The 27,421-nt window shown below is 48.0% G+C and overlaps 1 protein-coding gene across 4 annotated transcripts in view; it reads right to left on the reverse strand.

Annotated features, from left to right (window-relative positions):
* Nucleotides 1–27,421, reverse strand: part of LOC146187381 (centaurin-gamma-1A-like) — a 256,006-nt gene that overhangs the window by 93,559 nt on the left and 135,026 nt on the right. Inside the window, exon 1 of one of the 4 annotated variants that reach the window (XM_084607655.1) lies at nt 20,976–21,052. The exons of the other annotated variants lie outside the window; for them this stretch is intronic. The gene's annotated coding sequence lies outside the window, so the exon portion shown is untranslated. Of the gene's footprint in view, nt 1–20,975; nt 21,053–27,421 lie in introns of those variants that run through there. 4 annotated transcript variants of the gene reach the window in all.

Below are 27,421 nucleotides of genomic sequence, written 5' to 3' on the forward strand. Positions count from 1 at the left end.
TCCGAAATCCTGCATATCTTGCGCCGTCTCTGCGTATTTGCATACTTCTGGTTTGTATGTGCAGACGGGAATAAAGCAGAGGCAGGCGAAGAAACTCGGTGACATCAGGCCTGTCAATTCCGATTTCTAAAGAGGAGTGTGTCTTCTCGCTGAGTGCGTTGACGAAGACCGAACATAGGCAGAAGGAGACTCAGGTTTGGCAGCACGAAATTCCGTTTCAAGTTCTGGACGAAGTTCTGAAGGGAATGAACCCGAGCTATCTGAGCACAACATAATGTAGATGATTACAGGCTGATATCAGATAAAATATTGGGCTATTGCATTTTGAAGCGAAAGCGTCTTATGTCACGTAGTTGGAGCCGTCAGAACGGTTTTCACCTTGAGGGAGAGGTCTAACTTGTGTGTAAACCTGGTGGTCGCAATGTGAATTTGGAGCGTAGTCACGTAGGCCACTGTTAACGTCATGTGAGGTGACGTCAGTGTGAAGTAGAAGTAGAGGCCACTACAGGGGCGATGCGTATATAAATAGGAGCTCCTAGGTTACAACACTGCGTGAGATGGAAGACAACAAAAACACCTGCAACAGTAGCGCATCGGAATGCGTGCCGAAGAGACCGATGAAGCTTTACGTTTGGAGAACGATGTGTTTAATCCAATGAGCGTCCTCGCTTCCCTTCAGGGTTAACCTAAGTTAAACCCTAATTTTTTATACAGTGGCGACAAACTGTCCTCGAAATAAAAGAATTGCCTATTTTCGACTACTTCTTGTGGTTAGTTTGTATATTTTCCCGAAGTGCTTGGTAACTGACGTCCCCTCACCAGCGCAGCACGGAAGGCCGCGTGGTCAATATTTCTGAAACGATGACGAAGATGGATTCTCAGGGAGAGTTCTTGCCAAAAAAAAAAAAAAAACAATCATGGGGGTTTAAGCATGGCTTGCACCTAGTTATAGAGCGAAAGTTGTGAGCATTGCGGCGAATTTTTCTGCGGACGCCTGGATTTAACGTGCCGCCGTCACAACGCTCCAACGAACCTTCTGTCCAAGTAACTCGCTGTTGGCGTTCGCCCCTACCAACTACCGAGTTATCTGTCTTCTTCTTACCCTTCTTGTTTCCTCCTCCAACTCCTGGCCCAGCTCTCGGTGTACACCACGTGACAGTTGCTAGGCAACGGCATACGGTGCCACGCCGACGGCTTGAAAACCTAGCGCAGTGCAGCTTTCGCTACAAAAGCGCCGTGGCACAATGTGTTTTTCGCCTGCTCAAGGCGGGATCATAAATACACTTTAAGCGGTGCTGTGACCGTGCATGGTCCGCGCTTGCGCGCACTATTGTGCGCCTGTGGGCATGGTATTGATATGTGCTGTTTGTGCAAGGGCTCTAAGTGAGCGTGTTCACATGAATCTTTTTGTGTCAGCATGCTTTGCTTTGTCGTGACCCTACAACTGCCAAGTTGGCCCTGTCAAGGGAACGTCAAGAAAAATACAAAGAAACGTCGCCCTGTGAGAAATAGCCAGAAGTGCTTTTGTTCAACTGTTCACCCTTCCCGTCGAGAGACGCTATTGTCAAGTGAGGAATGCCTATTGTCCAAAGGAGACGATCGGAGTGACACGTATGCTGACGTAGAGGAGAATAAAGGAGCATGAGGATTACGGCCATTAGATGATTTCCCGTGAATGCAGGAAAGAGTTGCAATTGCCGGAAAAGGGACAATGCTGGGAGCAGTATTCGTGGCGCGCACGTACACTTAGGTTTCTGAGAAGGAAATCCATTTGCCGGAACCAACATAGCGGATTTTTGCAGAAGAATCGAAATTTACCTCCTTGCCGTTCCCAAGCTCTACCCGACAAGTGACCACGCCCGACGAAACAATACTGGAGTCATACCATCAGTGCAGTGATGTGTTCGATTGGTTGCCGATATCTGAGGGGTGTGCCCTGGAACTGATTGGTCAGCATCTTCAGAGAGGGGCTGGACATAGGGGATTTAAGGACGTTGCAGAGCACGAAATGAGGCTCTGAGCCCTGGGTGGCTCATCCAGACGCTTCTCGCTATGAACTCTTAACGCTTGCCATTTTGCTGATATACCCTTTTTTTTTTTCATGTATAAGTTTCCTCAAAGTGCCATTAAACCTGCTTGTATATATTTTACCAACTTCGAAGATTCAATCCTTCATCAACCCGGAGTCTCTGCACGCTACCAAGTGAAGGCCGGGTCGACTTAGTCCCAGCGTCACGACAGCGGCAATGTGCTGCGCCTCATCCTACGCACACGGGCTATCCGAGAACAGCTTCTCTGCCGCGCTGCAGCTGCGAGATGTGCACTCAGGAGGACAGCGCCGGAATCAGCAAGCAAGCTCGAAAAGCAGTAGTTCGCTGGGGCGGCGACGTTTTGCTAAACGCAGCGCTATAGATGCGAATGTTCGGCGATACTTCACGGCTCTTCGCGCATGACTGCTCGAAGGAAATTGTGTGGCATGACGCGACCTAAAACGAAAACAAATGAATCGTGCAGAGTAACAGTACACGAAAGAGCTGGAGACTTAAAATGTGTACACCCACCAAAGCTGATGCCTGGTATATATGCAGCACACTTAAAATAGTAATGTTCGCTTTTCATCTTTATCCAGATAGGATTACTCGACGCTTGACCACGTCTGCCGTTTCCCTCTTTTGGGCCCTGATAGCCAATGGCGTAACCGATCATCCCGAGAAATCATTATTCTAAGCTCTGCTGCAGTCTCATCAACTCCTGCATATTTCTCTCCGGTATTTTATAGTATTTACTGACTAAACCTAGCTGTTCATCGCCGTTAGCAACGACCAAAGTTCAGAAATTTTCCAGGTATACAATAGCAAAAGCCGCTGCTCTTGTTGGCCTTTTCTGTTCCACGCCCGACCGAACATTTGACGTCGGAGCGTCCCGTGAGAGAAGCTGACGCGCGGTATATATGCGCGTGGAATGATGCTTAAAAACACGCGACAAGCATGAACTCGCACCTTGTACTGGGTTTTAAAAATTATGTCAGGCTGTAGTGTGAGCTTTACTACACGTATATACAGTTACGAATAGGCCGGCGCGTGCCATATGTCTAGTTAGTGGAAAGGGAAAACAAAACTAAAAAATCATTCCGAGGTTTGATTACGAGAGACAACTGAACAAGGGTAGATAGGTATATATCCTTAGTTCGCCAGCCAACGTTTCGACAAGGAGACTTGCCTTCGTCCATCCAACGAAGCCCAAATATTTTCGTTGAATTTCGCCATCCCCCAGCGCGACATGCGTGAAGCCACCCGGTGACTTAAATGCCTCGTGAAGGTCTTCAGCGCTATAAATTTGAACTCGGGAGTCGGCGGCGCTCGCGTCTTCCGCTGCTTCGCTCCCCTGGTTCTATAACGCGGCTATGATAGCGTAATATATAAGAGCGTTTCTCGTTACGGATGAAGCGAGTCCGCGTAGACGAGTTTATTGCCTCGGCCTTGAGAGTAAGTAAAAAAAAAAAAAAAAAGAGCGGTTCACGGGCACCGAAAGGCGGCAGCGAAGAGCTTTGCAGGCAGTCGCTGCTGCTTCTGCCTCCGCCACGGCTTCGCATTTCCCACACTTCAAGAGACGCAGGTGGGTTTTACAGCAACGCTTCAGAAATGCACGTCTATCGCGTTCCGCTGTTGGTCAAATCGAAGAAGCTGACATGCTTCTCGTGATACACGCAACAAAGTTATCATATAATTATGCGACGATGCAGAAAAGCCAACTAAACGAGCTTTCAGATGCGCATTTTTGACATTACATATTTCGAGCCTCACAGCCGATTACGAAAATTTCAAAACTGGGCTCATCTTCGATGTTCTCGACTTCCAATTTCGCAAATTAATTTTGCCCCTTAATATTATCAAAAAATTCAAAAGTTGATATGTTATCCTTTTAATCATCATTCTTTTAGCGTACAGTCTGTCGAAAGTTTAAAGCTGAGGAGGCTCGCTTCTGAGCCGCGTCGTGTGGTTCGAAATGCATTTTCCAAATCTCCTCAAGTTACTTTCATGACACTCTCCAATACGTGGAACTGACACGAATGCTAACGGAGCGCCCTTACAGCACACGGCTTAAGAGGCAGCCCCCTGAGCTCTCAACTTTTAATAAAGACTGTAAAATCCTGCCTGCACAGATCGCACACGTATATTTCCGTAGTTTTTGATATATAGGCTTGAAAACTGTTAAAAAAAGATCAACCTGCATAGGAGAACGCCAAAGAAAAGGGAAGATAACGAGACTTTGGGAGAACCTCGATACTCACACCACCGAGGCCCTCTCCATTCCATCTTTATTTGGGGCAATCTCAACGAGCGCACCTTCATCACATAGCGACAGCAAGTGATCCAGCATTGAAGCAATGATAGCGCGATTGCATTATCGGCGAGATGCGGCGCAGTGGGGTTGCAGCTGATCGCTGCCTTATCTTGGAATACCTGGGAGGGAATCGCATGAAACGTTTGCGCACTAGCAGCGGCAGCAACTGGAGACGACAGCAAGGGAACGCTTCCCGCGTACTGGCCTCGACAGAACCGCTTATCTGCGTTTTCAGTCGGTTTCCGCACCGTGATCGGGTTTATTTGGCATTAAACACCTTCTACCGAAAACATTTACCTAAATTTCCAATAATTCCTAAACGTTTCACGAAAATTTGAGAACATTGTCTTCCGGTCCAAGTTAGTACCGAATATGTTCAGAAAAGGGCCATAACTGCCTGGACCATTGGTCTTGCGCTGAGCGAGATCTTACACATTATTCGAAGTTCTGCTCTGGCAGCACCCCATCCAAAGACTCATCGATTCACAGCCAGCGAAAATTAGTCAAGCCCACTTCATCATCAGCCTGACTATACCCACTGCAGGGCGAAGGCCTCTCCCATATTTCTCCACTTGACCCGGTTCTGTGCTAGCTGCATCCACTTGACCCCTGCGAACTTCTTAATCTCATCCGCCCACCTAGCTTTCTGCCGCCCCCTGCTACGCTTTCCTTCCCTTGGAATCCAGTTTGTTACCCTCAGCGACCATCGGTTATCCTCTCTTCGCACTACATGTCCTGCCCATGTCCATTTCTTCTTCTTAATTTCCACTAGAATGTCGGTAACTTGAGTTATTTCTCTGACCCACTCTGCACGCTTTCTATCTCTTAATGTTACCCCTACCATTTTTCGTTCCATAGCCCTCTGGGTTGTCCTCAACTTAAGTAGAACTCTCCTGGTTAGCCTCCACGTTTCAGCCCCATAAGTGAGTACAGGCAAGATGCAACTGTTGTATACTTTCCTCTTGAGCGATACCGGTAAGCTGCTAGTCATAATATGCGAGTGCTTGCCAAATGCGCTCCATCCCAATCTTATTCTTCTTGTTATTTCATTTTCATGGTCCGGATCTGCGGTTACTACCTGTCCTAAGTAGACATATTCGCCTACTACTCCCAGTGCTTCGCTACCTAACGTAAACTGCCGTTCCTTCCCGAGGCTGTTGAACATTACCTTAGTCTTCTGCATATTGATTTTCAAGCCTACCTTCCTGCTTTTCCTGTCTAGGTCATCAATCATTCTTTGCAATTCACCTCTAGAGTTAATTAGCAAGGCAATGTCATCAGCAAATCGCAGATACCTGAGGTATTCTCCATCTACCCTTATGCCTAACTGTTCCCATTCCAAGACTCTGAATATTTCCTCTAAGCAAGCTGTGAATAGTACTGGGGAGATTGTGTCTCCTTGCCTAACACCTTTCTTTATGGGAATTTTGTTACTTTCTTTATGCAGAACTATGGTTGCTGTGCAGCCACTATATATATCTTCCAGCACTTTCACGTACGGCTCGTCTACCCCCCGATTTCGCAATGCCTGCATCACCGCCGAGGTTTCAACTGAGTCAAATGCTTTTTCGTAATCAATGAATGCTATGTATAAGGTTATATTCCGAGCATTTTTCTATCACCTGATTGATGGTATGGATATGAACGACAGTAGAGTATCGTTTCCGAAAACCTGCTTGATCCTTTGCTTGATTGCAGTCTAAGGTTGTCCTCATTCTTTTAGCGATTACCTTAGTAAATGCCTTATACGTAACAGACAGCAAGCTGATTGATCTGTAATTTTTAAGGTAATTAGAGTCCCCTTTCTTATGAATGAAGATAATGTTTGCGTTCTTTCATGGTTCCGCTACCATCGATGACACCAGGCACTGCGTATACAGGGTGGCCAGTTTTTCTAGCGCGATATCCCCCCCGTCCTTTAGCGAATCTGTAGTTATCTGATCCTCTCCAGCTGATTTCCCTTTTTCATAGTTTCTAATGCTTTCTTGACCTCGTCCTTCGTCACTGGTGGAACGTCCGACTGTTTTTCCCTACCGCCAATCTCCTTACGGTCCTGACTACTTTGGCTACTGTAGAGATCTGTATAGAACTCCTCGGCTACTTTGACTATCTTGTCAATATTAGTGATCACGTTGCCCTCCTTGTCGCTTATCGCATACATCTGGTTTTTGCCTATGCCCAATTTCTTCTTTACCGCTTTAAGGCTTCCCCCGTTCTTTACAGCATGCTCAGTTTTCTCCATGTTATACTTCCTTATATCGGCCACCTTGCGCTTATTGATTAGCTTTGATATCTCGGCCAATTCAATCTGGTCTGTTGGATTGGAGTATAGTTCACTACAGTATAGTTCACGATATATAGGAGTCTTGTGCTGCCCAGGGGGCGCCGCGAAAACGGTGCTAAAGGCGCCCCCTAGGCGTCTGCTGGGTAGTACAAATCCCCGGCGTCTGCATTCGAATGCATGGAGTCAGTATGGATCCACCGCTTTAATTTCTATTATGTATGAATTAGAACAAATTTAAGGCGCTGAAAATTCTTTTAGTGCTGTCACGACGTAAACAATAGCAATAAATAATCCAACGGTCAGGCGTTATACGACATGCAGCAATCGGAGGCATAGTTTCGGCGCGATAGCTGCCAGTCGATATAGCCAGGCGAGTGTCGCGCGAATTCGTGGAGCTCTACGAAAGCTTTACACGCAGCTGAGCTGAAGCAAGTGAATCCACGAATGTGCAACACAGATAGGCAGCGTAAATAACCCTTCCGAGGCACGAACAGTCCTTCCGATGGGCACCTTGAGACGGCCGTGCACGGGCCGTTGGGGTTTGCGTTCAATGTATGCATGTGAGCTTGTAAGTTGGTCCTAGAGCTGGTTTTTGCTTTTGTCGCACCCTTTAGCTTATAAGTAACACTCGTAATGCATGGAAATATAGTCCACGTACTGGAAAGTCCCACAGAAAGCTGGAGCTGGGACTGCAGATACGTTCGAATTACACCGCGGCAGGCACTTGTGTTCGTCGTTAGGTGCAGATATCAGAAGGCACGCTGACCTCGTTTCACTGCTCAACTGCTAATAGCATTTGATTTATGTGCTTGCAGCTCTCGGAGTTTTTGCTTGTTGGGGACTTTGCATATTAGAATTAAGCGCTCTATCAGATCAAGAACGCGCAGTGCATGACCGAAATGCTATTGTCGGCTGCTTTGCTTAATAATAATAATAATAATAATAATAATAATAATAATAATAATAATAATAATAATAATAATAATAATAATAATAATAATAATAATAATTGGTTCACAGGAAGGGAAAGGCGCAGTATCTGTCACTCTTGTTTTCTGTGGACACCGCAACGCGAAAGAGAGAAAGGGGAGCCGTAGTGGAGGGCTACGGAGTAATTTCGACCACCTGGGGATCTTTAACGTGCGCTGAGATCGCACAGCACACGGACGCCTCTTCGTTTCGCCTCCATCGAAACGCAGCCGCCGAGGTCGGGTTCGAACCCGGGTATTCCGGACAGTAGTCGGGCGTCTTACCACTAAACCGCCCCGGCGGGGCTTAGTAATTATAAATATGCCCCAAAAGTCGTCTAATACTGTTTTCTCTTGAAAGTGAATGGCTGCTTTCATCGAGATAGCAAACTTTTTCAGTAAACTCTAGTTTATAGTTCGCACCGTTCGTTGCTTGACGTACGCACGTGCAATTCTTACTTACACAGCTGCCGAAAACAGTCGCATAACGAACAGTTTCGTTCTCGACCAGAAATAAAAACGCGCATATAGCTGCACTCCATGTCAGCTCTGAGCCGGCGGAGAGGCCAGCTTAGAGCGAACGGCGCTTCTCTAACCAGTGCATGCATGCATGCACATGACCGCCCGCACCAATTGCACCGTAGCCCCGCTTCGTGCGGCTTGAAAAAAAGCAGTAGAATTGAACAATGCAATTGTTCGTGGCACCCTACGACGCAAGCAAAAAAAGCAGCGGTGACGATGTTTCGGGACAGATGGTACACGGCAAGGTCAATGCCGCATGCTTTGAATATTTCGCCGGAAGGCGCTTCTTTTTCTTTTTTTAATGTTAGGCTACTGCTGGTTCACAACGATGTCCATGATACATGACGACTCTTTTCACGCTCACTAATGGGCAAAAAGAAGCAAGAATCGACGTAGAAAGCCTGCGCTGCAGCAGAGCCGCCGTTGTACTACCCAGTCAGGCTTTTCTCTGGCGCCACCCAAAACTCCAGCGCAAGGTGCCTATTTAGTTCACATCTCGCTGCGTGGTGCCGAACTGCATATTGCATTCGCCCAAATGGAAGGGCCTTTAGCAAGGCATCTTTTGAATAGGTTCCTCTTCACCGTCAGCAAAAGGGACAGTTGTGATCTTTATTGTTTCGCAAATGCATTCACGTCTAGACACCATCGTGAGAGCTTCGCAAACCTTCGCGTCAATCCGAATGGAGGCGAGAAGGGATTATTGACGGGAAATCAGTGACGACGGAAAGAAAAGAAAACAGTGCGCGCGCTATTGCACAGTGGGCATGGTTTGGCAGGTGTGGTTTTAGCGTTTCCGTTTTTCTGTTTCATTTAAGGTTGTTTCCCAGTGAGCAAATTTAATTATTATGACCGATAATGTCGCATGACAGTGTGATGACTCGAGTTCTCGAACTTACTGAGAACCACGGTCGTTTGCAGGAGAAGAGGGTGAGGATGTCGAGAAGTGGTTAACTCATTATCAAAGAGTTAGTCGGTACAACCGGTGGGACCCTGCCACCACTAACCAATGTCGTTACCACTTTTCATTTTATATCTCACTTATTTCCCGTTTTATTTCCTTTCCTCTACCCCTCAAATCATTTTTTTTTATGCAAGTATATTAAAAAAAAAATTCTTTGTTACCCAATTCTTGGCCGATCCCCCTCAGTGGGTATGTGCCATAAGTTATTTGGACAACAACAACAACAACAACAGCTGGGATATCGCCAGCCTGGCTTCCAGCGTCACGGCGTGCACGGTTGGAGTCCATGGCGATCGGAAGCGACGGAAGTCCAGCAAGGCGGCGAAGCTCCAGTTGTTCTTTCAGCGCCGTTGGTAGTGGAAAAGGGGTCGAAATAGCACCTTCCACCAAGAGGATGAAATAGTAAAGGGGTGTTTATTTACAATGCCGATGGGAGGCCTACTAGCTTCAAAACACCGCCACCTTCCCTTCTGCCACACAATATCTCGTCTTCACCAGTAGAGTTACAATATCGATGGATGTAATTGCATGGCTTTGGAAAACATGCATCACTTCTCTGGACCAGAGTTTTGCCTTCACGGCCTGAAATCAAAAGCAGCGATTTCCACGACCGGCCGATCGTTGTCAGTGTCTTTGCTTGGCTGATTTCCATTGTTGCACTTCCAGATTTCAAAACGACGACAGCGCAACATGGGAAAACACTATCCATCCACTTCCACGCGTCGATGAAGGTTGACTGCATTGAAAAGCAAGATACGTTCGGTTTGAATTTGAACAAATTGTGTTAGAAAAAGGATTGAAGATCAATGCTTTTTTCACGCGGCCCCTCGAACTTGATAGCTTGAGTTTGCACGTGACCTCATCCTTTTTTTTTTTTTTTTTTTGTATCGTGAGAGACGTCGAGGTTGTTGCAATAGGTATTCGTGGGATTAGTCTCCCTCCCTCCCTCACTGAGACCACTAAAGAACAGTAGAATTGGTGGTGGCTTAACTTGGTTAAGCCTGGATATCAGAAGCGAAAAGATTCGGCGATGTCATGGCTTAGCTTGTGGTTCCTTGGAAGGCCGAACAGTGTATTTTTTTACGTACATTGAGAAAGAAAAGGTGCACAATATCGGCTAGTTATAAATGTTACTGTCATCCCAACTTTTGCTGTTTATTTCCTCTCCGTACCGATGTGATGATGTTGGTTAACTTTAAACATATAATTAAAAAAAAAAATAGCTATCAACCAATTTCGATACTATTCGTATTTTTGTTAGCTACAAAAAAAGAAACATTTAACGAAATGTTCATTTATAGTTACCCTAACATGACCCGTTCTCGGTTTGCTTTGGTGTGGTTTGTGGGGTTTGACATCCCAAAGCGGCTCAGGCTATGAGAGACGCCGTAGTGGAGGACTCCGGAAATTTCGACCATCTGGGGTTCTCGAACGTGCACTGGCAGCCCACGGGCGCCTTTTTTTTTTTTTTTTTCGGCCCTTGCGGCAGGGATTCGATCCCGAGCATCCTAGGGCACATCAGACCGCGGCGGGGCTCCCAGTCTACCTTTGGTTCTGAGAGCCCTCACGGATTGGCTCTCAGTTATGGCAGTGAGCATCTGTGCTGACACGTTGACGGAGCCGGCTGCAACGGCGGTGCCTCTCCGGGGCGCGTGACTCACACGTCGCGCCAGACAGCGTGGACGAAAGCAAACAGTTGCAGAAACAAAAGAACCTCACTGCGCTTCCAAGTGCTATCGTCATATGAGGATTCGAACAGAGGGTAGCGGATATTGTGCGTCACGCGGGCACCGATAAGGTCGCCAGCAGGAAACTGCGACAATGGATAGCAGCTAATCAGGGCTAAAAAGGCCCCTTCTAGAAAAGCCGGCCTCTCACTGATTGGCAGCTCATTCGAGATGGCCACGCAGGCAGCTTCTTACGTGAGATGTCAATCACTGCTCCCAAGACAGCATCACTTCCCAGAACTCAGCATTGATTAGTGAACGGATTATGTGTAATGGCGCAAAACAATATAGACTGGAGCCACTGCTTGCTCTGAACAGTTTCCCGAATAACACAGGTCCGCTATATCTTCTGATCAAGAGCGCCAGTCGCTGGGCGTCGTTTCTTCGCCATTACTATAGACTGGCGGAAACATCTCATGACACGACTTCGTGTCGATTTTGCAAGCGCGCCTGAAGATGTCGAAAGAGGGTATTTCAAATTATTGCTTATATATGGAATACACAGAAACGCCGTGTGCAGGATATAGTAGCACACAGTGCCCAACTACGGTGGCCCCTGCAAGTGGTCCACACGACGCACTTGACTCGCTTTTCGCATGTCCCCTTCGACCCCCATACATATATATCGAGATCCCTTTGAAGTCTCACGTACATACATCTACAGGTAACGAGGCTATCCCCATATGATACGGGTAGAGTCTCTGCGCTCACGGAGCGATGACTGAACGACAAAAGAAGCACAGACAAGTGCAGGAGGAATGTGAGGTTACCAGCAACCGCGACTGATCGGTACATTGATGCGTGAACACGCAGCGCCGTTCGTCCTCGCACAAAAGAAACCGCACAGGCGGCTTTAGATACGCTCGAAACATGCTCATTTCGAAGCTCACGAAAAAAACAAGTCAATGTTCCGCCACGCAGAACTCGCTCTCCGTCACAGCCACGGCGCTCCCCTCGTAGTGTGCGCGCAAAAACGACTGGAAATAAGCAACGCAACGCGCGCTTGGGGCCTGCGAGAAGAATGGCGTTGCGCAGCGGCTGGCTTAGCCTTGCGCACAGACTGCGACATCAGAGTCACAGTGTCCCATTCGTCGCCTTGGCTGGCGAGAGTAGGCCACCCGTGCCTTGGATCCGCGCGCGTCAACGGCCGCTAGCAATGTGGGGCATCGCGCGCGCTTTCATTCTTCCAAGCGGCGGGAGACAAAAACGCGAAAGAATCGCGCAGTGTCACACCAGGAAACTGCGCGCCGCCGCTCGCTGGGGACGCTGCACGGTCACAGGGCATGTCCTTGAATGCCCCACGAGACGAGCCCCGTACGTGCTCTCCGGCGTCGACTCGCGAGGCCAATGTGGTCCACACAGAACGCTTCCGAACAGCAAGAAGACAAAAGGCCGTTTCGGCACTAACTTGTGCTAAACTTAGGCGACACTCAAGGCCACACGCAGAGACCCCGCCGGGAAAGTGGCACGCCTCTCCTGGCGGGAGTCTCATTTGCACCGTGTCAACGAACCAGAGGACGGAAAAGGCTGCTGCCGGCATAACCGCATCAGTGCTGGGAATGACTCTAAAATACCTTATGTCGCAACTACGAATCGAATTAGCCAAACAGATATGGATGAGTTCAGTGGGATATTTTTATGCTTGCATTTCTACATGACGAAGCGGGCAAGTGATCCCTTAACTGAGACGCGAATTGCCTTAACATGACTATTCAAGTATTCGACACCGCTTACAACCGTATGTCGTCTAACTGAAATTCCACTCTCATATTCTGATTTCCTCACAGTCGACTCATATTCCCGTCTTTGCCAACTTTTTCAACGGCAATCGGTTCAAATGTCGTTCTCGGGTCAACGAAAGACATTGGCCAGTTTCAAGGTTTCGAACGAGAACATCGACATGGGGCCGCCGACATCTTATCACTTCGCCCACACATTGTCGCCGCGCGACTGCCTCGGTTCGGTGAAGGCTGATTGCGACATCTGCTGTTCACCTTCTCCTGTCCATTGAGTAGCTAAATTAGTACTTGATGAATTTACACCAGCACGGCGTGTTATCAAGTTGTTTACATAGCTGTGTACAAACGGCAGGGTAGAAAGCACCAGTACGAATTCTCCTTATGTTAAAAAATATTTCTATTTTGATGACCCCACTGCCGTAAACAACTCAAGAAGGTCAAAGCACCCAAATAGGGACGACCTATTTTTCAAGGCGTCCTGGATAATTCACTTGGGCATGATAGCGTGGCAGCGCAGGATGAAAGCAGGGTTCACCGTCGAATAAGCGGATCGCTGTAATCCGACCATTTTTTTCTTGACTTGCATCCGCCTACAACAGAAATCAAAAATTAAAAAACAATGTCCCTAACTCATCTTGCTCGTATTTTTGCGTCTTTTTACACAGTGCACATCTTCAATGCTGTATAACAAAGCTTTTATGAGTTGGGAGCAATCGGAACAACACCCCATGCGTGGACATTACTATGAGATTTTATTAGAAATTGAGTTTATTCATTCCGCATATATGTGAAACTGTATGTATTGTTACGTTTATTCACCGCTATTGGGGAATGAACCTCCTTCCTCTACCATATATTGTTTCTTCTTTCAACCCATTCGCTATATACATTATTCTTACGAGGCGGCAAGCTAGAAGACGGCACAACATGGTGATAAAAGATGGCTGGCCTAGCGCGAGGGCTCCTCTCGCGCCACTGCCGATCTTCTTCTTCGCAACACTTCCGGGGGCCACCGAGCCATCGTCCCGATCGGTTCGTTGAAGGCGGTGGTGACGTGACGGTGAAGATGCTGAAGAAAAGATAGAAAAGATTGATGTGCTTGCCACCACGATGACGATAACCACGACGATGTTGGGTGATCCGCCTCCCCTGGAGCTCTTCAACCATCCGCAACATGGCAACAGATGATTTTAATGGCTGGCCTAGCGGCGAGGGCTCCTCTCACAATATTATTATATATATATATATATATATATATATATATATATATATATATTGTAAAGAAGTTCCAATTAAGCGGACAGATCGCCGAGAAAGCGGAAGTGCTTTTGCGGACTAGCTGTCTACAAGCTGAGCCATCACCGCTACGGTCTTGCTCGATACCAGTGCCCGGATTCCCGCTATATACATCCAGTCGGTAGTATACCGGACGCGGACCAGCGAAAGGGTTGAAAGATGAGCAAGATATGGTGTGTGGGTAGAGGCTGAGGAAGCGCGAAGGACGATAGACATATATACACGGCGACGGCACCAGCGCTGCCCTCGCCCACTGAGGCGCATGCACGTTCCACGTCGATTCTATCTCTGACCGCATTCAATAACAACAAAGGGGTGAAGGACATAAATTAATATTGCATTCATATTTGTCGGAATCTGATTCTTTTGGTTTAAGAATAGAGTATACAATCCCTATATAGTATTATATGCTTTCTCGAATGAGAAAAATATACTCGATTTCAAATAGGTTTATACTGAACCATGTTCGACGACCACTGAGTGATGCGCTTCAGTGGTCATCCTCGACTACTTCTTACGGTCGTCTTCGATGTTCGCTCATTGTACGCGTCCTGCAATGGAAGCAATCACCCATTTCTGGTGCCTATAGCTGTGCCTATTTTGCATTATATAAAACTTGTAAATTCAACCCCCGTAATTGTAGCAATGGGCCTTCTCGTCGGGGAAATGTATCACTTAAAGGTGCACAGTGACGTGCGTAAGGCCGTTAATTCCAGCCAACCTCTAGGTTCTTTGCACCGTGCTGATTTCAGTAAAAAAAAAAAAGAGTTACGAAAATCGGCGCACGGAAATGAGAATTATTCGGTTTATAAAATTCTAAATACAAGAGAAAAAAAAAAAAAACCGCGCGTCCGTGCTGGTGCGAGAGGGAGCCGCTCTCCTATTACGCTCGCCCAGCGCTCGACTCGGGCAGAGCAGAACCTATCAGGAAGGCAGCTTTCTGCTGACGTATCGGAAGCTATCCGCCATAGTTGCCTGCCCAACCCAACCTGCAGCCGCATTTCTTGGCAGCGTAGTTGCCATGGTAACGACGCTGCGAAGCACAGCTATGAGGACTGGCTTCTTCGTCTGCTCCCTTGGTCTGCTCAAAGTTAGCCTAGCCCACCAAATGCTAAACCATCTTTGCCATCTAAGTGTAGTGCCCACACATCGTTCACGGTTCAATACTGATAATAAATGTTTTCCAACCAAATTGCGTGGTGTCGACGAGGTGGACGCGACGGTCAGCAAATCTGCGTCGCCGTTTTCGTGTTCCGCCGGCGTCCATCACTGCTGCTGTGACGGATCACTGTTCGAGAGCTAAGGCGAAGCCACACAGCTGAGAAACGAACGTGCTTCACGAGCAATTTCGACACAACTAGCGCCATCTGTGGGGCGTCGGTAGAAACGATCAACCACGTGATTTTTGCTTATCCAGCAATTTTGCCGACCACAGAGATCCGAACGCTATCAGCTGCCTTGAAATTTGAGGAGCCTGTGGATGTGACCTTTGTGCCTGTGACCGCAGAGCCTTGACAGCGTATTGGCGGACTTTTTTTCTTCCTCTGTTCTTCTTTTTTTTTTTTTTCCATTTTTGCCTCCGCAGCGTCAGAAGGCAGCGGCGAGGGAGAATGTTTTTACAGGTCGTCGACGCGCAATCACGTGACACATGGGTGACGTGGCGTTCACGTCATGTACGGGTATCTTGCGGAGTCTTTCTTTTTTTTTCCTTGTAAGAGGAAGCGCTCAGGTATAGTGCTCTAGAATATTCTAGAGCACTATAGCTCGGGGCAGTTAGTTTTGTACAAGCGATGGCTCCTCCTCCAACACAGTCTGGCGGGGTCAGAGCTGGTATTCGAAGCGACGCAGGGACTTCCGAGTCGCGAGTCTGCTTCTTCGCAGCGCGCTGCAGGGATTGTGAGTTTGCTTCCTCACTACAATGAAAACGTGCAAAAGTACTGACCTTATGCGGGGACGCAAATATATTGAGTGCCTGCCTTACACCGTGGCACCTGCGGATGAGTTATTTGCACACACGCGCGCCCACACACATGCGGCGACCTGCTACGAAGGGCAAAGCCACCATCACCATCATCAAGATCTGGCGGACTGTGCGCAGTTCCTCAAGCGCCACGGGCGCCCGCATGCTGCCGCCCTCCTCTACCACGCGCACCGGGAGCACGAGAGCTGCCTGCGCCTCTGGGCAAGCATTCTTTCCGGGGAGCTCGAGGACAAGACATTCCCAGGCCTTCAATATTATGTTGACTACCTCTCTAGGTTAAGCAACCACAAGCTGCTATGGACATTTGCAGAATTGGCTCTTGAAAGGGACCAAGAAGTGGGAGTCAAGATATTCACAGATAGGCCACCTGACGAAGCGGAGTCGAACGAACTCAAACCGGAGAGTGTGCTGGAGTACCTGCATCGGAGTACCTCCATCGCGCTTGTTGACAACACCGCATTTATCTGAGTTTACAGTCCCCATCTTTACAAGCCCTCAACGAACACACGCGGAATTAAAACACCATTTATTTGTTTTCTGCATAGTAACTTGAAGAACATTCGAATGTGAAATCTAAAGTGCGTGCCCGACCAATTAGTGAAGCACCGCCCCCAGAGAAGGTAACGTCACATCCTTTAACGAACTTCGTCGTCGTGTGCCGCTCAAATCGGTGCCAAAACGCGGATTATTGAAACGGATTAAAATATCACACGCTATGATTTCGCCGTTATGATTGGGCTTTGGGGCATCGGGAAGGTGTAAATAACTATAGCGGCCGGCTGGAATCAGTGGTCTGGCGAACGTCACGGCGCCCCTTTAAAATTTACCCAGATTACATGACTTACAACAAAACTGAATACAGAGCCCGTATTCCGAGTTTGCGTCGTTACCGAAAGTGTCGCTATCTCCCCGACCTCGAGTCGACTGATTGGTGGAAACGCCGGAACATGATGTTGCCACCACTTCCGGTTCCATAGTGGACACACGGTTCCGGCGTCTCGACCAATCAGATGACTCGAGGTCACGTGAGATAGCGACACTTAGATAACGACGCAAACTCGGAATACGGGCCCTGGGCGAGTTGGTGGGAATTAAGCATTTTGCACAGCGCGAAAAACAAAGACCGGGAAAACAGCGCTTGGATTGTCCGTGTGTGTTTCTTTCTCGGTCTTCGTTTTTCGCGCTGCGCAAAATGCTTAACTGCTTAACTATACGACAAGCGTATACGTACGAAATGTAGAGGCTCGTTTCGGTTATGTGTGAAGTAGACAAGGTAGAAGAGTCGAGCGCAGCTATTCACGACCCTGTAGGCGTTCAGTTTTCGCTCAGACGCCGATCTGAAGAGGACAAGCCAAGCGATTGCCGGCTAGCCGAGCTCTTCGGCATCGCTTGTCTGGAAACGTGTCATGGCACGACAATACGACTTTGTTGGTTGTGCTGGTGTCGAGTGAGGCCGACCGGTGCGTCAGCGACAGTCCACCGATGTCGCTTCGTCGTACACAATGAAAATGAGCGAATGGATGAAGACGAGTAGCTTGTTGGACGAGTTGGTTGAACATTATGTTAAAAAAGCGCTAGAACACGGGCAGATAGAAAGAGCTATTAGTGCAATGTGGGTTTGTCTCTTTCTATCTGTCAGTGTTGTTTTAGCATAAGGATTAGGGCGGAACAGCAGCGGTTTCGCTATGCGCAATACAGGAGTGCGAATGAATGTTCTCTAACTGGCTTTGGTTGTGGACGGTCAAGACCAAACGTTCATCATCATCATCAGCCTGACTATACCCACTGCAGGGCGAAGGCCTCTCCCATATTTCTCCACTTGACCCGGTTCTGTGCTAGCTGCATCCCCTTGACCCCTGCGAACTTCTTAATCTCATCCGCCCACCTAGCTTTCTGCCGCCCCCTGCTACGCTTTCCTTCCCTTGGAATCCAGTTTGTTACCCTCAGCGACCATCGGTTATCCTCGCTTCGCACTACATGTCCTGCCCATGTCCATTTCTTCTTCTTAATTTCCACTAGAATGTCGGTAACTTGAGTTATTTCTCTGACCCACTCTGCACGCTTTCTATCTCTTAATGTTACCCCTACCATTTTTCGTTCCATAGCCCTCTGGGTTGTCCTCAACTTAAGTAGAACTCTCTTGGTTAGCCTCCACGTTTCAGCCCCATAGGTGAGTACAGGCAAGATGCAACTGTGGTATACTTTCCTCTTGAGCGATACCGGTAAGCTGCTGGACATAATCTGCGAGTGCTTGCCAAATGCGCTCCATCCCAATCTTATTCTTCTTGTTATTTCCCTTTCATGGTCCGGATCTGCGGTTACTACCTGTCCTAAGTAGACATATTCGCCTACTACTTCCAGTACTTCGCTACCTAATGTAAACTGCTGTTCCTTCCCGAGGCTGTTGAACATTACCTTAGTCTTCTGCATATTGATTTCCAAGCCTACCCTTCTACTTTTCCTGTCTAGGTCATCAATCATTAATTGTAGTTCATCTCCCGAGTTGCTTAGCAAGGCAATGTCATCAGCAAATCGCAGATTACTGAGGTATTCTCCATCTACCCTTATCCCTAACTGCTCCCATTCCAAGTCTCTGAATACTTCCTCTAAGCAAGCTGTGAATAGTACTGGGGAGATTGTGTCTCCTTGCCTAACACCTTTCTTTATGGGAATTTTGTTACTTTCTTTATGCACAACTATGGTTGCTGTGCAGCCACTGTATATATCTTCTAGCACTTTCACGTACGGCTCGTCTACCCCCTGATTTCGCAATGCCTGCATCACCGCCGAGGTTTCAACTGAGTCAAATGCTTTTTCGTAATCAATGAATGCTATGTACAAGGGCTGGTTATATTCCGAGCATTTTTCTATCACCTGATTGATGGTATGGATATGATCGATAGCAGAGTACCGTTTCCAAAACCCTGCTTGATCCTTTGCTTGATTGAAGTCTAAGGTTGTCTTGATTCTATTAGCGATTACCTTAGTAAATACCTTATGCGTAAAAGACAGTAAGCTGATTGGTCTGTAATTTTTAAGGTCCTTAGAGTCCCCTTTCTTATGAATGAGGATAATGTTTGCATTATTTCATGGTTCCGGTGCCGTCGATGACACCAGGCACTGCGAATACAAGGTGGCCAGTTTTTCTAACAGGATATCCCCCCCTTCCTTCAGCAAATCCGTAGTTATCTGATCATCTCGAGCTGATTTTCCCCTTTTCATAGTTTCTAATGCTTTCTTGACCTCGTCCTTCGTCACTGGTGGAATGTCTGAATGCTTTTCCCTACCGCCAATCTCATTACGGTCCTGACTACTTTGGCTACTGTAGAGATCTGTATAGAACTCCTCGGCTACTTTGACTATCTTTTCCATATTAGTGATGACGTTGCCCGCCTTGTCCCTTATTGCATACATCTGGTTTTTTGCCTATGCCCGATTTCTTCTTTACCGCTTTAAGGCTTCCCCCGTTCTTTACAGCATGCTCAATTTTCTCCATGTTATACTTCCTTATATCGGCCACCTTGCGCTTATTGATTAGCTGTGTTATCTCGGCCAATTCGATCCGGTCTGTTGGATTGGAAGCTTTCATTCTCTGGCGTTTCTTAATCAAATCTTTCGTCTCCTTAGAAAGCTTACCGCCTACTTCTACCGCGCACTCAGTAATGATATCTCTGAAATTATTGTTCCTTGCTTCTAGAGCAATGTCGCCATCCTCGGTTAGAGCTGAATACCTATTCTGTAGCGAGATCCTGAACTCTTCTGCCCTCCCCCTCACCGCTAATTCGTTGATGGGTTTCTTTCTTACTGATCTGTTGCGTTGCTTCTTCAGATTTAGGCTAATTCGAGACCTCACCATCCTGTGGTCACTGCATCGCACTGTCCCGATTACCTCTCCATCTTGCATAATGGCGGGGGTTGAACACATTATGAAGTCGATTTCATTTTTAGTCTCCCAGTTCGGACTTTTCCATGTCCATTTCCGGTTCTCCCGTTTGCTGAAGAAGGTATTCATGATTCGTAAGTTATTGCGCTCTGCAAACTCAACTAGTAACTCCCCCCTGCTATTCCTAGAACCAATGCCATAGTCACCTACTGCCTTGTCTCCTGCCTGCTTTTTCCCTACCTTGGGATTGAAGTCGCCTATTAGTACCGTATACTGCGTCTTTACTTTTCGCATTGCCGATTCTACATCTTCGTAGAAGCTTTCAACTGCCTGGTCATCATAACTACATGTAGGTGCATGGGCCTGTACAACCTTCAGTTTATACGGCTTATTAGGCCTAATTACGATGCCTGCCACCCTCTCATTAATACTATAGAATTAATCGATATAACCCGCTATATACTTATTGACAAGGAAACCTACTCCTAGTTCTCGCCTCTCCGGTAAACCTCGATAACACAGTGCATGCCCATCCTTCAGTACAGTGTATGCCTCATTCAGCCTCCTAACCTAACTAAGCCCTATGACATCCCATTTCATACCTTCTAGTTCCTGTAAGAGCACTGCTAAACTAGCTTCACCAGCTAGGGTTCTAGCATTAAACGAATTGCCAGGGTCAGTTTCCAATTGCGGCCTGTCCAGCGGAGCCAGGCTTTCTTAGCACCCCCTGCTGCGTCACGGGTCTGACCGCCGCCGTGGTCAGTTGTTACGCAGCCGCTGGTGACTTAAGGCCGGGGTTTTATGGAGCTTATCATGTGAGGTTGCGGCCAATTACTGCACCAGGGTGGCCAACTCCTGTTCTGGTGAGGGAGTGCGTTGCCGGAGGTGTTCACCGGCATCAGGTCGCACCCCAAACCTGTTTATGCAATTCCATCGACACGCGGATTTTTTTTTTTTTAATCCGGTGGAGAATTGCGCGGCACCGGGATTTGAGCCCCGGTCCTCTTGCATGCGAGGCGGATGTTCTACGGCTACGCCACCGCTGCAGCCAAACGTTACCAAAGGATTACCAAATGTCATTCGGCGCAAATGCGCCGTTTCAGTGTGTCCGTATGCGGAAGACTCGTCTCATTAGAAATGCCACTTGCCCTCAAGAAAGTGTTGCCAGGGAGCGCGGGGAGGTGACTGACATTTCGATCGGAAACTACCCAACACCGCTAGCACAAACAAGAGAAGGGGAAAGAGAATAGGAAAAAGAGGCATCGCAGACCTTCACCTTCAGGGTGCCAACAGGGACCAGTTATGCTTGCAGCTTCGTCAACATCATCATCCGAGTGGAGTTCATTGCAGGACGATTCTTCTCCGACAGCCGCCACTTTGCACGCTCTATAGTAGAAAAAACAAAACAGTTTACTGCTTTGCATTCTAAAGCTGACGAAATTATTTTCTGGATATATTAGCCAAGGGTCTCAAATGCATGCATGGTCCGCGGGCCCTAAGGAGTTAGGTACTAATCATACCAATCCTTACATTGGTTTCAGTCCTTCCCTCGGACAATGTAGACTGTTACGATTCGCCTCCGTCTTGTGCGACAACCGACGCGGCCACAGCGCAGCATCAGGCAAAGCAGCGAGCGTTTCGGCCATTTCAGCGCCGTCCGGCCGGCCGCCCAACGCTTCCTCCCGCGGGCGTGTCTGGGCAGGCCGAAGATGCACGCGCCAAATGTGTATGCGTGCGTGTGTGTGCAAACGCTGGCCAAGTCCGGCGCTCGAGAGAGAGAGCGTCGCCCTCGCCCGTCTGCAGGAGGTGGAGAATATTTCTGTCGCGGCACCGACGATTGAGTCATCTCGCCTTGTTCGGACACGAAGTTTCTCCCTTTCCCTCTGAACTGACAAGCGTATAAAAAGCAGCGGCAGACTCCGCTGAGAGGGAGAGAAAGACTCCTTGAAACGTCGTAGAGACGACGCCAGGCACCAGCTGTGTGAGTATCAGTTTTCTCTCCGGGCAAGCTTCTCTGACCCCTCCTTCATAATGTTGTATTAAACGTTTTCCTTTTTTTTTTGGTCGACGCCACGTCTTTGCTGGGACCGTTGATGCCGTCCGCCGAGCCACGGAGCCGCCAGGCCAACGCTACCGATGGGGCCGCGACCCGCATCTAACAACTGGTGGCAGCGGAGCGATACAAAGGCGCGAGCCTCAAATCTAACAAGACCTGTGAATCAATTCTCTGGTGATCATTTCCCATATTGGTAGCTAGTTTTTCACGATAAGGGCTTCGAATTCGACAAAGAAAAATCAGAAGAAACAGAAGTTGGCAATTGTTACATCCTTTATCTGACCTTTCTCCTTGGGGACTCTCCGTGCACTGGAGACCATGCTAGGCACGTGCGGAGGGTTCCAGATGATTGCGGAAAAACGATTGCCTCACTTTTGCCATTTGTGGAAGCGATGAAACTCTGCCAGCGTGCACACATATCCTGGCGCGAAGATTGCCCGTCCGGCCGACACGTGTTCCTGGTGCGCCTTCCGGCGACCATCGAGGTGTAAAAATGGGCGGCGCTGCTTGCCACGAAAGGTGAGGGAGACCAATCGGCTACATGACTGTGCTCTTCTCTAAACCGTGCTGAACGTGTGTACCCCGATTGACACCTTTCGTGGCGCTGCAAACCGCTCTCTTCCAGTTGGAAACCACTCTTCTCTCCCCAATGTGCACAGCGCTTCGCGGCCACAGGCCTGTGTAGAGATGATCGCCGTTACCGTGAACACGACTGCACATGTCTCGCGTTTACCACTGCAGGTGACGCTCCTGCGTCATCTGTTGCAGATTACGAATTCTTGGCATCGGCCCTTTAGGGGCCGGCCCATGGGACATAGCGGAAAAATGCATCCAGCTTTTCCATGCGCTGTCAAACTCAAGTGCAGCGTTCGTAGCGCAACGCTACGCCAACGCCCTCAGAGGCACTGCTCATTTGTATTCGCCTACCTAAGAGCATCGCGCTTGTTTTGCCTGCAACTATTAGCGCGCAGCTACCCGAAATGGACATCGAGCACACGTACTGCAGCTGCGTGGATAATTCTAGCCGGAAAGAGGAAAAAATTATGGAGGACGACAAGCTAGCGTTTAAACCCCAATGCTTTGAAGACGATGGGTGGATGTATAAGACATTGAATCGGCCGGCGACTCGCGCCATCTGTTGCGGCAGTGCTGTGTGATCGAAAGAATTTTCCAGTGAGCGCCGGATTGCAGATCAGCAAAGGGGAAATGCAATTCTTTGCTATACTAGCTTAACTATTGCTTCCGTAATTAGTTTTTTTTTTTCTAATGACACACCTAAATATTAGCTGACAGTCATAAGGCAATACCTATTCCCCCTTTATTTGGAGAGAGGCAATGAAGTTTTCGGCAAAACATTTTTTTTTTTTTCAGATTTTCGCTTTACCACCACACCGGCTTTTCTGCAACACGCGGGTAACCTCCCAGAGCGAGCTTTCGCTGGGTACCGCCCTCGAAGCGTGTCGACAGCTCGGATGGCGTCCGTACAGCATCGCAAGTGCTGCGGTGGTTCCACTTCTTTCCCCGTGCTTGTTCGCATAACACACACATTTGTAAATAGAGGCCCGGGCAGGACAAAGAGCGCGCATTAAGCCACCCCATCATCGGCGCCGTCTGACATGGTCCGACACGGCGGTCTGACACCTCCTACCGTTTTCTCCCGACTCTAACAGGGTTGTCTTTTTCTCGGTACTACCATCGTACCCGTACGATGACCTACGATAACAGTGGAACCGATCGAGGACGCGACTCCGATGCCGGCCACACTTCGCGAAACGCGATCCGTCTCTGCACAGTGCGATGTCAGTACATGGTGACCGAAATAATCGGGAGCCCATTTTTGATAGGCTCCAAACCAATGTCGCCTCAGGCACAGTGTCCTATAGGTTAGCTGCTCCACTAACTGGAAGGAAGAAGAAGCGCAGGTAACCGACAAAAGTACTCCAGCAGTCTTTTTGCTTAATTCAACTGACGTTTGCACTTGTTCACATGTTTAACCAAATATTTAACGGGTGCCTAAGGATTTAATCAGAAATAAGGTGCGCAATTTTATCAGATGATATGAAGACGAGGTCATCAGAACAGCGTGAAAGACTCGCAGCCTGGAACGTAAAGAAACCAAATGCAGAGATGACGCAGTACAAAAGGCGGATCCCTTTTGAACATTTGGTTAGTTGTTATTTTTGTAAAATAAAAGCAAGAGACAAGAAGAACCGAGATGGCACAGTGGCCAGCAAAGAGTCTCGGCCTGCGTTTTTAGGGGTGTACGAATATTCGAAATTTTCGAATATCGAATCGAATATCATAATATTCGATTCGTTAAACGAATCAAATAGCGGAAATTGAAAATTATTCGAAACTGTTCGAATATCTTCGCAAATTTTCGAATAACTGGCACGAATTAAAGTCTCGGTTACCTCCGACCATTCTCGCGAAGGCAGCGTCAGCTCCGAGCAGGCACAGCTTGCTGCCGCAATAAACCTAGGCGAGAAGCAGAGATCACCGTTTTAGGGAGCCTACATGCTTCAGCGTGGCCGCGACACGGTCCATTCGCATGGAAACATTCTTAAAGATTGGACATATCACGAATCGCGGAGGCAACTTCTCGTAGTCGTGTCATAGTTCACACGTCTCTAATCTGCCGAGGAGTAACGCTACCATGTTTATTCCCTGAAAATTTCATTCACTTCCATCATCATTAGTTGAGGTTAAGTTTATTATGCGAATGGCGCATGACATGAGAGTTGCATGAATGTTGTCAGCTCATGCTCATACATCTCTCCACTATATACCTCAGGTCGCCTAGCGCCAATTGTAATCGCCTAGCGCCAGCTAGAGGGGAGCACGCGAGCTAATTGAGAAAGAACGAAAGCAACGAAAGTCACTGAAAAGAAGAGGACGATGAGCAGATCGCGCGCTCGGCGATAACTAATTCGAAGAGCCAACAGCAGGGGAAGCGCAACTCTATGGCCTCGGGTTACGCGGACCCAAGTCGGACGAAAGCGTCGCTCAGCCATTCGTAATCTCTGATATATTGTATCATGCAATCTAGTTCTCTAAATAAAGTAGTTGAAACGTAATTGTTGTAGATAAAAACAACCAGCAACTGACAATGTGCGTAGAGATTAATAGTTGCGCCCCCTAGAGGAGATCAGCGTTTTCCCGTCAGATCTATTACTCCACGAGTTATAGCGCTCTACCGCAGCGCCGCCGCTACCACCACTACCGCTCCGCTGCTCACGCCACAAGTAAAACGGAACTATACTGCTGGTCTGTTTCTGTCCGCTGCTTTCTGCGCGCCGATTGACGCTGCTGCTCCGACGCCTCTTGCTGCCTCGTCATGAATGAAGGTGAAACAGCGACTTCGGCATGCCGAAAGAAACGCAGTGGTGTTGGGGTTTTTGACAACGTGTACAGGCAGGCTCGTCCAAGTGCGTCTTGTGCGGAGCGGCTCTCAAAACGCCAGCTAACACAACGACGCCTTTGATCAACCACCTCAGACGGCATCCGGGAGCCCGCAGAGAGTATGAGAGCGGAGCATCTGCTTCTCAGCAGCGTTCTACATCAAAGACAAGACAAGTGCTAGTTCGTTTTTCAAGCCACAGCTGAACCCTCAGAGCCCCAAGGCACTTACGGTGCAAATTGCTTCTTTCATTGTAAGTGGCCTACTCTATTGTGGAAGAGCCAGGGTTTCAAGACCTGATGCGGTCCCCGAATACAAGGTCCCCTGTCGCATGACATTCTCGAGGACCGTCGTGCCTGAAATGTACAACGCTGTCAAACGCTCCGCTCCGTCCATGAGAAGCTGCATAGCGTCATCAGCACGGATGTAGGCTCTGTCGCCATCACAACTGACGGCTGGACGTCGCGAGCTGGAGACAGTTACGTGTCTGTGACGTGCCACGTGTTGAGTGACGACTTCGTGTCTCACAGTTTTGTTCTTGCCTGCCGTCACCTGTGTGCAAACCATACTGAACCTGCGTTCTTTACTCATGGACGTTTTGAAAGAGTGGGACGTACCTGAGGACCTTCCTTGACTGACAATGCTCGGAACTTTGTGTCCGCGATTGGGCCAACTCCCTGGGTGCACGTTGCTTGTTTCGCGCACACTGTGCAACTTTGTGTTCAGGACGCGAAGAAAGAAAGCAACGGATTCGCAAGCGTGTGTGGAAAAGCACGGGCTATCGTTGGGCTGTACAAACGAAGCAGCAGCGCGAGAACAAGACTGCAACAAATACAATGGGCATAGAGGAGGTGATACAAGATGTTCCTACAAGATGGAATAGTGAATACGCCATGCTAGCGCGCTTGCATAAGCTGAAGTCAGCTGTGACAGTAGACTTGGCAGAAATAGATTCTGTTCACCACCTGACCTCTCTTGAATAGCGTCAAGTAGTAGCGTTCGTGTCAGTGCTGCAACCGATTGAAGAAGCCACTACCGCTGCTTGTTCCGAGTCACACCCAACATTGTCTCTTGTTATTCCCCTTGTTCACTGCATCCAGGTGCTGCTTTCTAAAGAGGCAAGTGGAGCTGAGGAGCTAGAGTTTTCAAAGAACCTCCTGAGGTCTGTGAAAGCAAGATTTCAAGGTATAAGCACACAGATGCCCCATGCTGTTGCCACTCTGCTTGACCCTCGTTTCAAGGATGTCTGCAGCAACCAGCAAGAAAAGGGGCACATGCGGTCCCTCTTGTATTCAGTACTTCAGGAACAGGAAGAGTCAAGGCTGTCACAGTTGGGCTCGCAAGAAACTTCTGCACAGGAGCAGATGGATTGGAGAGGAGAGCAGTCATCCGTTTGGGGAGTGTTTAATACTTTTGTATCATCAAAACACAATGAAAACCCTTGCTCTTTGATGCAAGAAATGTCTTCAGGCCCCAGTGTTGCCTCGTGATAGCAGTCCATTTCAGTGGTGGCAAACAGAAGGAAAAATCAAGTATGGATCTTTTGCAACCATGGCCAGAAAGTACCTTGCCATTCCGGCTACTCAGGTGGCAAGCGAGAGACTCTTCCCAACTTGCTACAACACAGTAACTTGTCGGTGGGAATCACTTTCATCGGACAGTGTGGAGCACCTTGTTTTCTTGCACGGCAACTCAGTGCGGTCCAAGCTTCCATAACATTTCCCAACAGACCTGCTGTGCAATTTTACAGTCCAGAACCATTTGTTGGTGAATATCCCTAGTTACATTATGATGCACAAGACTGCCTTTATTTTGTTCCCATAGTTCAAACACTTTCTTTACGTATAGTGCTGCCATTGCAACATGCCCAGTGTTCCATATACTCAGTTAAATCTTTGTGAAATGCGCTTTGTTTCACTGCATCTGCACTACTTCTAATGTTCCACCTTTTGGGATATCAAATTTTATCTTTGTGAATGGTCGTTTCTCATAACTGTTGCAACAAGTTTCAGTCCTAGTCATTAAAGGCTCAAATAAAAACTGCAGATTAATCTAGACATGTATCTGCATTTTCTGTGTGATTTACCCGCAGTGTTAGAGCCTTAATCTAGTCAAGCATTTTTTAAATTTTTGATGACTAGTCTGAGAAAGTCTTGTCTTAGTTGATGTGATGTTGTTTGACTGATGCCATGTTGACAGTACTCAATTTCTAGTTGTGCATTCTAGTAGTGCCAGGCTGCACTTCTAGCCAAGTTGCATC

This window comes from Amblyomma maculatum, chromosome 6 (genome assembly GCF_055883805.1).
Source record: "Amblyomma maculatum isolate TAMU_Amacu chromosome 6, ASM5588380v1, whole genome shotgun sequence".
In the NCBI taxonomy this organism is placed as follows: Eukaryota; Metazoa; Arthropoda; class Arachnida; order Ixodida; family Ixodidae; genus Amblyomma; species Amblyomma maculatum.